Source organism: Carassius carassius, chromosome 2, assembly GCF_963082965.1.
Source record: "Carassius carassius chromosome 2, fCarCar2.1, whole genome shotgun sequence".
Taxonomy (NCBI): Eukaryota; Metazoa; Chordata; class Actinopteri; order Cypriniformes; family Cyprinidae; genus Carassius; species Carassius carassius.
Genome location: NC_081756.1, coordinates 50,978,548 through 50,992,935, shown reverse-complemented (window position 1 = coordinate 50,992,935; position 14,388 = coordinate 50,978,548).

Below are 14,388 nucleotides of genomic sequence, written 5' to 3'. Positions count from 1 at the left end.
CACCTCTGTTTATCAATTTGCACTGGCTTCCAATAGCTGCTCGCATAAAATTCAAGGCATTAATGTTTGCCTACAAAACTACCACTGGCTCTGCACCCATTTACCTAAATTTGGTAAAAATTTACAATTTTTTTTTATTTTTTATGATATTATTTAAAATCCCATGCTACGTGTACTGTGTTAACCTAACTGAGACTTGTTATAGCACTTATATATCATTGCTATTTTGGTTGTTTTTGATTGCTTCCACTGTCCTCATCTGTAAGTCGCTTTGGATAAAAGCATCTGCTAAATGTATTTATTTACAGTTTATTTAACAGGGACAATGCAGTATAACATTGCTACAATTTCATGCAGCCGATGCTCTACATATAGGCTTCTAGCCAAAGGCTAATTTGCAGCCCCAGTCCCTGGTTAGGCTAAAAAAAATAAAAATAAAAAAATAAAAAAAATACAACCATCAATGTTCACATATCTGCTTTTGTTTGAACCACTTTTTCAGTTTTGTTTGAAAAATATTCAACTGTGTTTGCATTTTCAATTCAGCTGACAAGCTGTTCCATAACAATGTACCTTGAACTGTAAATATAGATTGTGCAAATTTAGTTTTTCTCTGTGGTGCTATACAGTTCTGTGTATATGCACCTCTTGTAGCGATCCCCTTACTACTCTGTTTTGCATATTACTACATTAATTTGCATATAACTTTTGGCGCAAGATTATTTAAACATTTAAAAAACATTTTAATAAGAGATGAATTTATAAAATTTTCAAAACTAAGCAAACTATATTTTTGTAAAATGCTACAGTGATGCCATCTGGTTGGTTTCTTTGCAGAGTCTTTGCAGATACATAAATGACTGTGTCATCTGCATATAACTGACATTTTGTTTGCTTACAACAGTTTGGAAAATCATTAACATATAAGGAAAACAACAATGGGCCCAAAATTGACCCTTGAGGGAGACCCATATTATTATTTCGTAAAGCTGATCTTGAATTATGAATTTTAACACACTGATCTCGGGATTCTACATATGATCTAAACCAATTCATTGCCTGCTGAGTGAAGTTAAATAAATTTAATTTGTGTAGGAGAATTTCATGATTCACAGTATCAAATGCCTTTTTGAGATCTAAAAACACTGCACCTACTACATTACCTTTATCTAAAGATTCCTTAATAAATTCTGTGAGATAGCAGTTTGCCATTTCTGTTGAATACTTAGGTCTAAAACCAAACTGTTTAGAATAAAGTAAATTATGTTTTTCTAAATAATTGATAAGTTGTTCAGCTACCAATTTTTCCTGAATTTTTGAAATTGCAGGAAGAATAGAAATTGGTCTATAATTCTGAACCTCATCAGCTGATCCTGCTTTGAAAATTGGAATTACAATACTAGTTTTCCAATTTGAAGGGAATTTATTTTCTCTAACTGATAAATTTATCAGATTTACCAAGGGCTTTATCAAACAAGCACTATATGTTTTTACAAATGCAGTATCCAGTATGCAGTATGCAGTACTTATCATATACTGACCCTCTTGACATTTCGTCAACATCCTACGCATATGGCACCCTCTAGCGTCAATATGAGACACAGATTATGGGTTAAGGTTAGGGTTAGGGTTAGGGTTAGGGTTAGACCGCTAGGAGGCGCCTTCTGGCCCATTTTTATCTGCTTCTAATATTGACGCTAGAGGGTGCCATGTGCGTAGGATGTTGACGAAATGTCAAAAGGGTCAGTATATGACGCCTTGGGATGAGAACGGTCTGGCTATTCAGTTGATTAATAATTTGAAGTATCTTATGTTCATCAACCTCAGAAATATGAAAGGATGAGGGTGTGCCATTTATTACATTTTGAGGTAGTTGTATAGTTTTAAACGCATAGCAAGCTCTTCCACAGACTGAGTAAAATATCTATTAAATTCATTGGCAATTTCAGTGCAATCAGTACTTAATCTACCATTTATTTTCAGCTCCACTAAAGGTTTTCTTTGTGTACCCTCTCTTTTAGAAAGTTTATTTATACACTTCCAAAGAGATGAGCTATTTCCTCCTGATTCTGTAATCCATTGCTCAAAATATGCAGTTTTTGCCTTCCTCATATCACTAATTACTTTATTTCTTAATGATTTAAAATGTATAATATCTGTCTGCGTTTTTGTAAGCAATGACTTTTTCAAAGCTATATCTCTCTTTTTCATTAGTTATCTGAATTTAACCATGATAGAGATGCATTTTGTCTACATTTTAGTGGTTGTTTGTATTTTTGAATAGTTTTTTCAATAGTTCTCATCACAGTTTCACTGTTTTTGTCCAATTCACCAATTTGTAATACATCATCCCAATTTATGTTTTTCATATCATTTTCAAATTTTAACATTTTACTCTGAGGAGTAAATGAATAAATGTAAATGTAGTGATGTTAGAATTAATTTGTGTTTTCTTTTAAACACATTAATTATTCTATCCTTTAGCATCATGTCACCTTTATGTCACCTCTTTAAATATGAATGGGTGTCGTGATGATGCTGTGAATGCTGATGCTGTGAAAAGAGCATCTCTTTTTGATTATATTATTATGAAGCATGGTAGTGTAGTTTTTTTTTACAAGAAACTCACACAGATGTAAATAATCAGTGAATGGGATGGACAAGTTATTTTAAGTCATGGTTTTGTAACATTGCAGGAGTTAGGGTTAGGGTTAGGGTCCCAAGGTTTTTTTCTCCATTCTGTCACCGATGGAGTTTCGGTTCCTCGCCGCTGTCGCCTCTGGCTTGCTTAGTTGGGGTCACTTCATCTACAGCGATATCGTTGACTTGATTGCAAATAAATGCACAGACACTATTTAACTGAACAGAGATGACATCACTGAATTCAATGATGATCTGCCTTTAAATATCATTTTGCATTATTGACACTGTTTTCCTAATGAATGTTGTTCAGTTGCTTTGACGCAATGTATTTTGTTCATAGAGCCGTAAGCAGTGTTCCAGAGGGTAGGATTATTGTATTGGCCGGAGATGATTTGCAATTTTGCAATTTAAATCATACATTAGATAGGAATCATGAAGAACCTCATAGTTTGTCAGCAGATGTTTTTAAGAAAAATTAATGTATTATGATATTGTAGATGTTTGGAGAGAAGCTTTTCCTGAGGTAAAACAATACACATGGATAAAAGTACATTCTAATGGTTTCTGCAGCAAGGGACGACAGAATTTATGTACAAAGAAGTGTCAGAGAAAATTTTTTAATAGTTGTTTTACTCCCACTCTTTTGTCAGACCATCATATGTCTATCAATGTCACTACTGCACAGAGCACATTTAAATGCCCCTATTGGCGTTTTAATAATAAGCTTTTGCAGGATCACAATTTTGTGCACTCCTTTACACTTTTCTGGGGGGCACTGAGAGAGAGAAAATCTCAGTACAAGTCTCTGAGTCAATGGTGGGAGATCAGTAAAGTTCAAGTCAAACTTTTTTGTCAGAAGTATTCTACATGATAAGAATATTATTGAAAACAAAATAAGACAACTTGAACAAGATATCTTGCAGTTGAACATTGAAGAGGATGATGGAAGTAATGTTGAAGTTTTGGAAACAAGAAAAATTCTTCTCCATAATTTCTTAGAGAAAGCTAAAGAGACTTTGATTCGTACAAGGTTTACGTCTTTTAATTGCATGAATTCTCCAACATCCTTTTTTTTCAATTTGGAAAAGAAAGATGAAGGTAGAAAAGCTTTAAATCGCCTGAAACTTCTGGAAGGAGGTGAAACAACTGATGAACATTAAATAATTGTTCACGCATTGCATTTCTATGAAAATCTTTATAAAGCATAACCATGTGATCGAGAATTAACAGAGACACTTTTTCAGGAAAGTGATAATTCTAGGCTTGACCAGCCATTGCACATGAATGAATTGATGGGTGCAATCAAAAATCTGTCTTCAGGCAAGGCTCCGGGGTTTAGAAGGCTTAACTGCAGAATTTTATAAACAGTTTTTGGCCAGTCATTGACGAAGACTTGTTCTCAGTTTTTTTAGAGTGCTTTGATATTAGCACTTTACCACTGAGTCTACAGAGAGCAGTTATCACCTTGATACCCAAGAAAGGTGATCTTGTGGATATAAGAAACTGGCGACCAGTGTCTCTGCTTGGAGTTGATTATAAAATACTGTCCAAAGGATTAACTAGTAGATTAAAACTTTATATATCAACAATAATTCACACAGATCAGTTATACTGTATTCCAAAATGTACAATATTTGATCATTTGTTTCTGATCCGTGATTTGATTTGATTTGCCAGAGAAAATTTTTTTAATGTGGGTTTATTTTCTTTGGATCAGGAAAAGGCTTTTGATCGTGTGGATCATGAGTTCCTTTTCAAATGTTTTGAAGCTTTTAGTTTTGGTTCTTCATTTATTTCTTACATGAAATTGTTTTATACTGATATTTATAGTATTTTGAAAATTAGTGGTTCACTCACAAGACCTTTTCTAGTTGGCAGAGGCATACGGCAAGGTAGTAGTATGTCAGACATTTTATATGCCATTTCAATTGAACCTTTGCTAACTGCTCTGAGGCGTCAGCTTTGTGGAATTTCAACGGTGGGATCTTCTACTTCAGAGTTGGTAAATGTTAAACTCAGTGCTTACGCTGATGATGTCACTGTAGTAATTAGATCAAATGAAGATGTGTACAGTCTGAAAGCAGCTCTTGAGATTTATCAAAAAGCCTCTTCAGCTTGAGTCAACTGGAAAAAAAGTACATCTTTGTTATTAGGCCAGTGGGAGGAAGAAGGCATTCCAAAACTTCCTCAGCGCTGCCCCTGGAGTTCAGAGGGGTTTAAAGTGCTGGGGGTTTTCCTTGGAGCAGAGCAATACATGGAAAAAAGTTGGGAAGGTCTCTATGAGAAGGTGGCTGGGCGCTTACAGAAATGGAGATGGATCCTTTCTAAACTGTCTTATAGAGGGAGGGTTCTTGTTGTAAATAATCTAGCAGCATCAATGCTATGGCACCATTTGACTGTTACTGATCCCCCAAAAGATGTACTGCAAAGACTACAGAATGTTTTTGTTGATTTTTTATTTTTTTTGAGATGGGTTTCACTGGCTTCCTACTGGGTTATTATATTTGCCAGTAAATGAAGGAGGACAAGGACTGATTGAACTGTCAGAAAAAGTCAGAGCTATGAGAAGTCAGACTAAAATATGCACAGAGACTTCTTTTTTATATGGAATTTATTCCTTGGGTGTCATTTGGGCTAGCTGTATCAAGATCCTTTTGCAGTGTTGTGCTTGATAAACAATTGTTCCCTTTCAAGGGAACTTCGAACTGCGTCCTCTAGGGGCCGCGTTGGGGAACACCTCGTCGTGACCCGTGTCTGAAGCATACATTGAAAAAACACCAACTTGTTGGCCGGCTACAGCCTCTGACGTCACTACCGGCGCGACTATAAACAGGCACCAGGAGAACACGTCATTCTCTTCTTCATCTTCACTGACTGTTTTGATTGAAGCGTGCATCTGAAAGAACTGGTAATAGCGATCTTTCTCTGTATATCATGGTGACTACTAGCAAGCGTTTAGACAATGTGTGCATCCGTGTCTGCGTTATTTGACACCCGATGACACACGCGATCTTTGCGTCATTTGTTTGGGTGAAGAGCACGCACGCCGTGTCATTGAGGCAATTGGCGTGCATTGTGAGTGTTTTTTTCAAGGAAAAATGCTCCGCTCTCATTCGTCTCTCTTCCGAAAAAAATAAAAAAGGCAGTCATCTGCTTCCCGCGGTTCAGGACCTACCACTGCGGAGGCACGGAGGAGAATGAGCTCGTGAGAATACAGGTGGATCTGTTTGAATGTTTTAAAGAGGGATTTCCCTTTCGCGCTCGTAATGGCGGCGGATGAGAGAGAGCCTCGGGAGGATGATGTTATATCTTTAACACTATCTGATACTGAGGTTAGTGGTCTGCTGGGTTTTTACCCAGGGAAAGCAGGAGATATATGAGGATGGTGAAGAAGCTGAGGCTGAGCCTTCTCAATTCTCCTGCCCTGCGTATGTAGAGCTGTTGAAGGTTATGGCTCGCGCCACAGCAAAGTTGGACTTGCCATGAAAATGTGTTAACAAGATGACGATGTAAGGCCCTTAAAAAAAAAAATATATATATATACATATATATATATATATATATATATATATATAGATAGATAAAAACCTTTGATGAGCGTTTTCTTTCTGACCATAGCCCTCCAGCTCAGGTGAGCCTTCCATTTCTGCATGATCTCCATACAGATATCCAAAAAGAAATGAAAGAGGCCGTTTTCTTCTCACATCCCTTGGTTTCGGCATTAGAGTAAATCTGCCAACATCGAGGTGATGCACGGAAGCGGTTATGAGGGGATGCCCCCTGTAGAAAGAGCTTTTAAAAAATATATTTCTGCGGGGGAGACAGAATGGAGAAAAAAACCTTGGGAGAAACCAGGCTCAGTTGTGGGGGGCAGTTCTCCTCTGACCAGACCAAACCAGTAGTTCAATTCCAGGCTGCAGCAAAGTCAGATTGTGCAGAAGAATCATCTGTTTCCTGTGGTCTTGTCCTGGTGCTCCTCTGAGACAAGGTCTTTACAGGGGATCTGTATCTGGGGCTCTAGTTGTCCTGGTCTCCGCTGTCTTTCAGGGATGTAGAGGTCCTTTCTAGGTGCTGATCCACCATCTGGTCTGGATACGTACTGGATCCAGGTGACTGCAGTGACCCTCTGATCTGGATACAGACTGGATCTGGTGGCTACGTTGACCTCGGAATTAGAGAGAAACAGCCATTCTTCTAATGATGAAGCAAGTACATAGGGTGTTATGGGAAGTGTTCCCGGTTCCGGTTTACCTAATTAATGCAGCCTAAAAATCTTTTAACGGATTTTGATATTAAAAGCATATTAGTATGTTATGAGTAAGCCAGGTTAAAGAGATTGGTCTTTAATCTAGATTTAAACTGCAAGAGTGTGTCTGCCTCCCGAACAATGTTAGGTAGGTTATTCCAGAGTTTAGGCGCCAAATAGGAAAAGGATCTGCCGCCCGCAGTTGATTTTGATATTCTAGGTATTATCAAATTACCTGAGTTTTGAGAACATAGCGGACGTAGAGGATTATAATGTAAAAGGAGCTCATTCAAATACTGAGGTGCTAAACCATTCAGGGCTTTATAAGTAATAAGCAATATTTTAAAATCTATACGATGTTTGATAGGGAGCCAGTGCAGTGTTGACAGGACCGGGCTAATATGGTCATACTTCCTGGTTCTAGTAAGAACTCATGCTGCTGCATTTTGGACTAGCTGTAGTTTGTTTACTAAGCGTGCAGAACAACCACCCTATAAAGCATTACAATAATCTAACCTTGCCATCATAAATGCATGGATTAACATTTCTGCATTTGACATTGAGAGCATAGGCCGTAATTTAGATATATTTTTGAGATGGAAAAATGCAGTTTTACAAATGCTAGAAACATGGCTTTCTAAGGAAGGATTGCGATCAAATAGCACACCTAGGTTCCTAACTGATGACGAAGAATTGACAGAGCAACCATCAAGTCTTAGACAGTGTTCTAGGTTATTACAAGCAGAGTTTTTAGGTCCTATAATTAACACCTCTGTTTTTTCAGAATTTAGCAGTAAGAAATTACTCGTCATCCAGTTTTTTTATATCGACTATGCATTCCATTAGTTTTTCAATTTGGTGTGTTTCACTATAGTGCACTGTCTGATGCGATACTGTAGCTGACGGCTGAATGGTTGCAATTTTATCTCTAATAGTATCGATTTTAGAAGTAAAGTAGTTCATAAAGTCATTACTGCTGTGGTGTTGGGAAATGTCAACACTTGTTGAGGCTTATTTTCCCCGTTAATTTAGCCACTGTATTGAATAAATACCTGGGGTTATGTTTGTTTTCTTCTATAAAGAAGAAATATAGAGCTGAGTATCATCAGCATAAGAGTGAAAGCTAACACCATGTTTCCTGATGAGATCTCCCAAGGGTAACATATAAAGCGTGAAGAGTAGCGGCCCTAGTACTGAGCCTTGAGGTACTCCATACTGCACTTGTGATCGATATGATACATCTTCATTCACTGCTACGAACTGATGGCGGTCATATAAGTACGATTTAAACCATGCTAATGCACTTCCATTAATGCCAACAAAGTGTTCAAGTCTATCCAAAAGAATGTTGTGGTCAATTGTGTCAAATGCAGCACTACGATCCAACAAAACTAATAGAGAGATACACCCACGATCAGATGATAAGAGCAGATCATTTGTAACTCTAAGGAGAGCAGTCTCAGTACTGTGATACGGTCTAAATCCTGACTGGAAATCCTCACATATACCATTTTTCTCTAAGAAGGAATATAATTGTGTGGATACCATCTTTTCTAGTATCTTGGACAGAAAAGGGAGATTCGAGATCGGTCTATTATTAACTAGTTCTTTGGGGTCACGTTGTGGTTTTTTGATGAGAGGCTTAATAATAGCCAGTTTGAAGGTTTTGGGGACATATTTATAATAGTCAGAAGAGGATCTATGACTTCTGGAACCACCTCTTTTAGGAGCTTAGATGGTATAGGCTCTAACATACATGTTGTTGGTTTAGATGATTTAACAAGTTTATACAATTCTTCCTCTCCTATAGTAGAGAATGAGTGGAACTGTTCCTCAGGGGGTCTATAGTGCACTGTCTGATGCGATACTGTAGCTGACTTCTGAATGGTTGCAATTTTATCTCTAATAGTATCGATTTTAGAAGTAAAGTAGTTCATAAAGTCATTACTGCTGTGGTGTTGGGAAATGTCAACACTTGTTGAGGCTTTTCCCCCCCGTTAATTTAGCCACTGTATTGAATAAATACCTGGGGTTATGTTTGTTTTCTTCTAAAAGAGAAGAAAAGTAATCGGATCTAGCAGTTTTTAATGCTTTTCTGTAGGATATGTTACTTTCCCGCCAAGCAATACAAAATACCTCTAGTTTTGTTTTCCTCCAGCTGCGCACCATTTTTCGGCTGCTCTCTTTAGGGTGCGAGTATGCTCATTATACCATGGTGTCAAACTGTTTTCCTTAACCTTCCTTTAGCGTAAAAGGAGCAACTTTATTTAAAGTGCTAGAAAAGAGAGAGTCCATAGTTTCTGTTACATCATCAAGTTGTTCTGACGTTTTGGATATGCTAAGGAATTTGGATACATCAGGAAAATAACTTAAAAAGCAGTCTTTTGTGGTAGAAGTGATGGTCCTTCCATACTTGTAATAAGAAGTAGAATTTACAATTTTGGCTATATGAAGTTTGCACAAAACTAAATAATGATCTGAGATATCATCACTTGGCTGAATAATTTCAACACCATCAACATCAATTCCATGTGACAGTATTAAATCTAGAGTATGATTTCAACAATGAGTAGGTCCTGAAACGTGTTGTGTAACACCAATAGAGTTCAGAATGTCTATAAATGCTGATCCCAATGCATCGTTTTCATTATCAACATGGATATTAAAATCACCAACTATTAAAACTTTATCTGCAGCCAGAACTAACTCGGATGTAAAATCACCAAACTCTTTAATAAAGTCTGTATGGTGCCCTGGTGGCCTCTATACAGTAGCCAGTACAAACATAACAGGGGATTTATCATTAAAGTTTGTTTCTCTGGATAATGTTAAATGAAGCACCATTACTTCAAACGAGTTATACTTGAAACCTGCCTTCTGAAAAATCCTGAAAACGTTGTTATAAATTGAAGCAACACGTCCCCCTTTGCCTTTTAGACGCGGCTCATGTTTATAACAGTAATCTTGGGGGGGTGGACTCATTTAAAATAATGTAATCATCAGGTTTTAGTCAGGTTTCTGTCAAACAGAGAACATCTATATTATGATCAGTGATCATATTATTTACAAAAAGTGTTTTCGTAGAAAGGGATCTGATATTCAATAAGCCAAGCTTTATCATTTTTTTTATCCATATTGCATCTGTTTTTTATTTGTTGAACCTCAATTAAATTGTTAATCTTAACTTGGTTTGGACATTTTTTGTATTTTCTAGTTCGGTGAAAAGACACAGTCTCTATAGTGTGATATCTATGTGAAAGAGTGTCTATGTGCTGAGAATTAGCTGACCTCTGTGACGTGAGGCTTGGCACAGCACTGCAGGGAATTTCATGGATGTCCGGCCAGGTCACCCTGAGAGGTCTCCTGGCCGCTTAGGGGTGCTGTCGCATCTAGCGGGAAGTGGAGGTGGCAGTTACAGAAGTCTTCTTGTATTAGCTGCCTCAGGTGATGCTCCCCTCACCCGAGGTTTGTAAAATTGAGCTTGCCTCTCCTGTGCGATTCACCACCTCTGCGATGCTTAGGAACCTCTAGGTACACACGCTAAGCTTTGTGTACTTTCTCAAAACCACATGGTGGTCAGTGTGCACGTGAACACTGTGTGCACTTTCTAAAATCCACGTAAGTGGTAAGTGTGCACGCAAGACTGTGTGAACTTTCTGAATTCATGTACGGTAAGGGTTACCCGCTCTGCCTCTTTCCCTTTATTGAGATGATTAGACCTTGGTTCCTTGGGCTTCATTCAGCCAGTGTGTATTTATTTATACACTTCAAGCATCACTTCCCTCAACATGAGTTCTCTGTTTTTTCCCCAGAGCGCTCCAGTATTGTTTCCTTAGATCAAGTTGATGACTCTCATTCATACTGTTTTGAGATGCAACATTCCATCTATGAGCTACTCTATCAGAGTGCCATGAGAGCACTTCCTTAGAACAGTATTTGAAAATCCATGCTATGGTAAGTGTGCACGTTAATTCTTTTGCACACATGCTAGTATTCTGCATTCTTTCTAAAATCCTATATGGTGAGGGCTTCACGCGGTTGCTTCGTGCCCTTTCTTGAGTTGGTAAAAGCCCCGTTCATCTATGCCACTCCACCTATGTATCCTCGGATACCTATCTAAACAGAGTGTTACAGGAACTGTTGAGACAGCTCTTTCAGCAAGCTTATGCGTAAGCTAGTGGTAGCCACTGTGTGACAGGCAAGACTAGGTAGAAAATGCTAGTTTCTTAGCCGTATCCCTTTAAAGGAATCTTTCCTTATTCCAAGCCTTCAGCTCTACCCTGGGCCGAGGCCCTAACGATTAAGTTGGGTATGTAGCTCAGGCCTTTAGCCGTAAGGGGTGCTGTCACAGATGTCTAAACGTCCCAAGGGCAACTCCCGTGGAAATGGTAGAGTTGGTACTTAGTGCTCGCTATGATTCTGGCCTGCAATCCCCTCAGCATGGCGGTGTGGGTATACTGTTCCCCATAGCGACCCCTAGAGGACACAGTTCGAAGTTCCCTTGAAAGGGAATGTCTCAGGTTACGAATGTAACCATGGTTCCCTGAGTAGGAAATGAGACACTGCGTCCTCTAGCTCCCTGCTATGCTTCGGACGCAAGCTTCAGACGTAGAAGTGAATGACGTGTTCTCCTGGTGCCTGTTTATAGTTGCGCCGGTAGTGACATCAGAGGCTGTGTAGCTGGCCAACTGTTTAAATGGTTTGATGAAGTGTTTATTTGTGGTTTTAAGTATTCCAGAAAACGTTCCTTTTTTAATGTCAGTTATTTAATTTCTTGTTGCGTAAAGCGAAAATGTCAATTTATGTGAGTAGAAAAAAATAAAGATGGGGGGGAATTTTGACAGATTTTACAAATATTTTTTCAATCTAACTCTAATTGACTTTTGTTATTATAAAGCAACAAACAAAATTATGTATTTAGATTTATATTATGGTGTGTAAAAAATGTTCTTTGTAATATTATTGATGATGTTTTGATTTTTAACAGTTTGCTGTGAGGGTCTCTCTACTTGGTAGAGAATATATACTCTTGTGTAACTGTTTTTTTTATATAAATTGTAATAAAATAAAATACAATTCAATTCTCTCTTTCACACACACACCACCAGAGACTCTCTCTCTCTCTCTCTCTCTCTCTCTCTCTCTCTCTCTCTCTCACACACACACACACAAACACACACACCACCAGAGACACACTTTCTCTCTCTCACACACACCACCAGAGACACACTCTCTCTCAATTCAATAAAATATGTGCTTTATTGGCATGACAATTGTTACAATGTATTGCCAAAGCATAGTTTTTACATTGAATTTAGAACAGATATATATGCAACAAAAACATGCATGTATATACATTTAAAAAGTAGAACAAATAACATTTTAGAATTCTACGAACTATTTATAATTCAATGTGGTTGTGACGAGTGGGGCGGGGCCGAGGGACATGGGAGCGAGGCCGGGGGAGTGATTGGAGATGAACTACACCTGTTCGTCCCACCGGTCTCGAGGCCCATGGAGGAGATGGAAGGATATAAAACTGGAGCGACGACAGTGAAGGACGAGAGAGGACCAGGCCTGGGCTTTTAGTTGTGTTTTGGTTTTTATTTTATGCGCACCAGTCGTCCGTGAGGGGCTGGTGCGCTGTTTTGTGTTTATTTTGTTATTAAAATGTTTTTGATTGTCCGCCGGTTCCCGCCTCCTTCTTCCGGATGAATATGAAGGTTTTATCATTACAGTCCAAAACACAACTAAAAGCCCAGGCCTGGTCCTCTCTCGTCCTTCACTGTCGTCGCTCCAGTTTTATATCCTTCCATCTCCTCCATGGGCCTCGAGACCGGTGGGACGAACAGGTGTAGTTCATCTCCAATCACTCCCCCGGCCTCGCTCCCATGTCCCTCGGCCCCGCCCCACTCGTCACAGTGGTGTTTGTGTTTGAGTGTGTGTGCGTTTGTGGTGTGTGTGTTTGTGGGTGCATCACCAATTTGTTGACTCCTCTCTCTTTTTATGACTGGCATCAATGTATTGTGCTGCTAGTACGAAACAATCTTGTTTTTCACCTAATAAATATTGAAGTTGTGTTTTCTTGTTTAACATTTTGAGGTCAGGGTAAAGTATATTAAATTTGAGATTCTTTCTAATGTTTTGATAGTTAGAGCAGCTGGTGAGGAAGTGTGTCTCTGTCTCCACTTCCCCATGATTACAGTAAGGGCATATGTGTCCAGTGCTGTTGATATCTACCCATCTCTACAGTCAGAGTATGACTGCTCAGTCTGAACCTCGTCATCTGTCTTCTTCATTTAAAGTCTTTCACTGTACTCAGTTATTATGCAGTTGTGTAAAAAATGTTTGGGGCCAAATAACATTCAAGTTTACTTTGTTTTTCTGTTGTTTCAGTCCAATAATTTTATTTTTGTGCTTTTATAATTTGGTTATGGCGAATTTTGTGGATGGATATTTCAATGTACTAATGGACTCTGAGGAGACTCTTACAGAACTCAGCATGCAGGGCTTCAGTCAGATTTTTGTCGCATTTTTCAAATTCATGATTAACACTTCACTGCCATATAATGCAATAGGTTCTATGACTGATTGGAATATTTTGAGCCAGATTCGAATTGGTATATCAATTTGGATAGATGTTTTGATGGCATTTGATGGCATTTTCTTTCAGTTCATTCACAGCCAAATTTAGTTTACCAGTTGCACTTATCTTCAGCCCGAGGTATGTGTAATTTGTGGCATTTTCAATTTTGGTCACACCAAGGGTGAAGTTTTGTCTCTTTCCCTGAACTCTGGGTCTTATCTGGAATGTTAGTACTTTAGTTTTGTTAGGATTGATGGTCAGGGCCCAGGTCTGACAGATCTAGGTTCTGCTGTAGACCCTGTTAGAGACAGCAGAACCAGATCATCTGCAAACAGCAAGAGTTTATGTTGGAGTCATGTAGTGTGAGGCAAGGTGCTGCTGATTGTTCTAGGACTGTTGCCAATTCATTAATGTAGATATTGAACTGCTCTTGAGTTAAGAATTCTGTTTGTTTATTTCCAATTTTAATTGTGCATTGATTCTTTGAATACATTGTTTTTATAATATTTTATGTTTTACCCCCAATACCTAATTCTAGAAGTTTTGACAGCAGACCTTCATGCCAAATTTAATCAAATTCCTTTTGGAAATCTACAAAGCAAGCAAAAATTTTGGTTTTGTTTTGGTTGATGTATTTGTTGATCAGGGTGTATAGGGTGAAAATGAGGTCTGTTGTACTGTAATTTGGTAAGTATCCAATTTGACTTTTGCTTAGGACATTGCGCTAAGTGAGGAAGTGTACAAGTGTAATTGTTTGGCTCTGATTTGTCTCATTTTTCAAATTTGTGAAATTCACTCTTGAATAAGGGCATTATGAGTCCTTGATTCCAGGCTTCAGAGAAAAGGCCAACACTGAGAATCAAGTTGAACAGTTTTAGTTGGGCCAATCTTAATTCGTGCTCTGTGTTCTTGA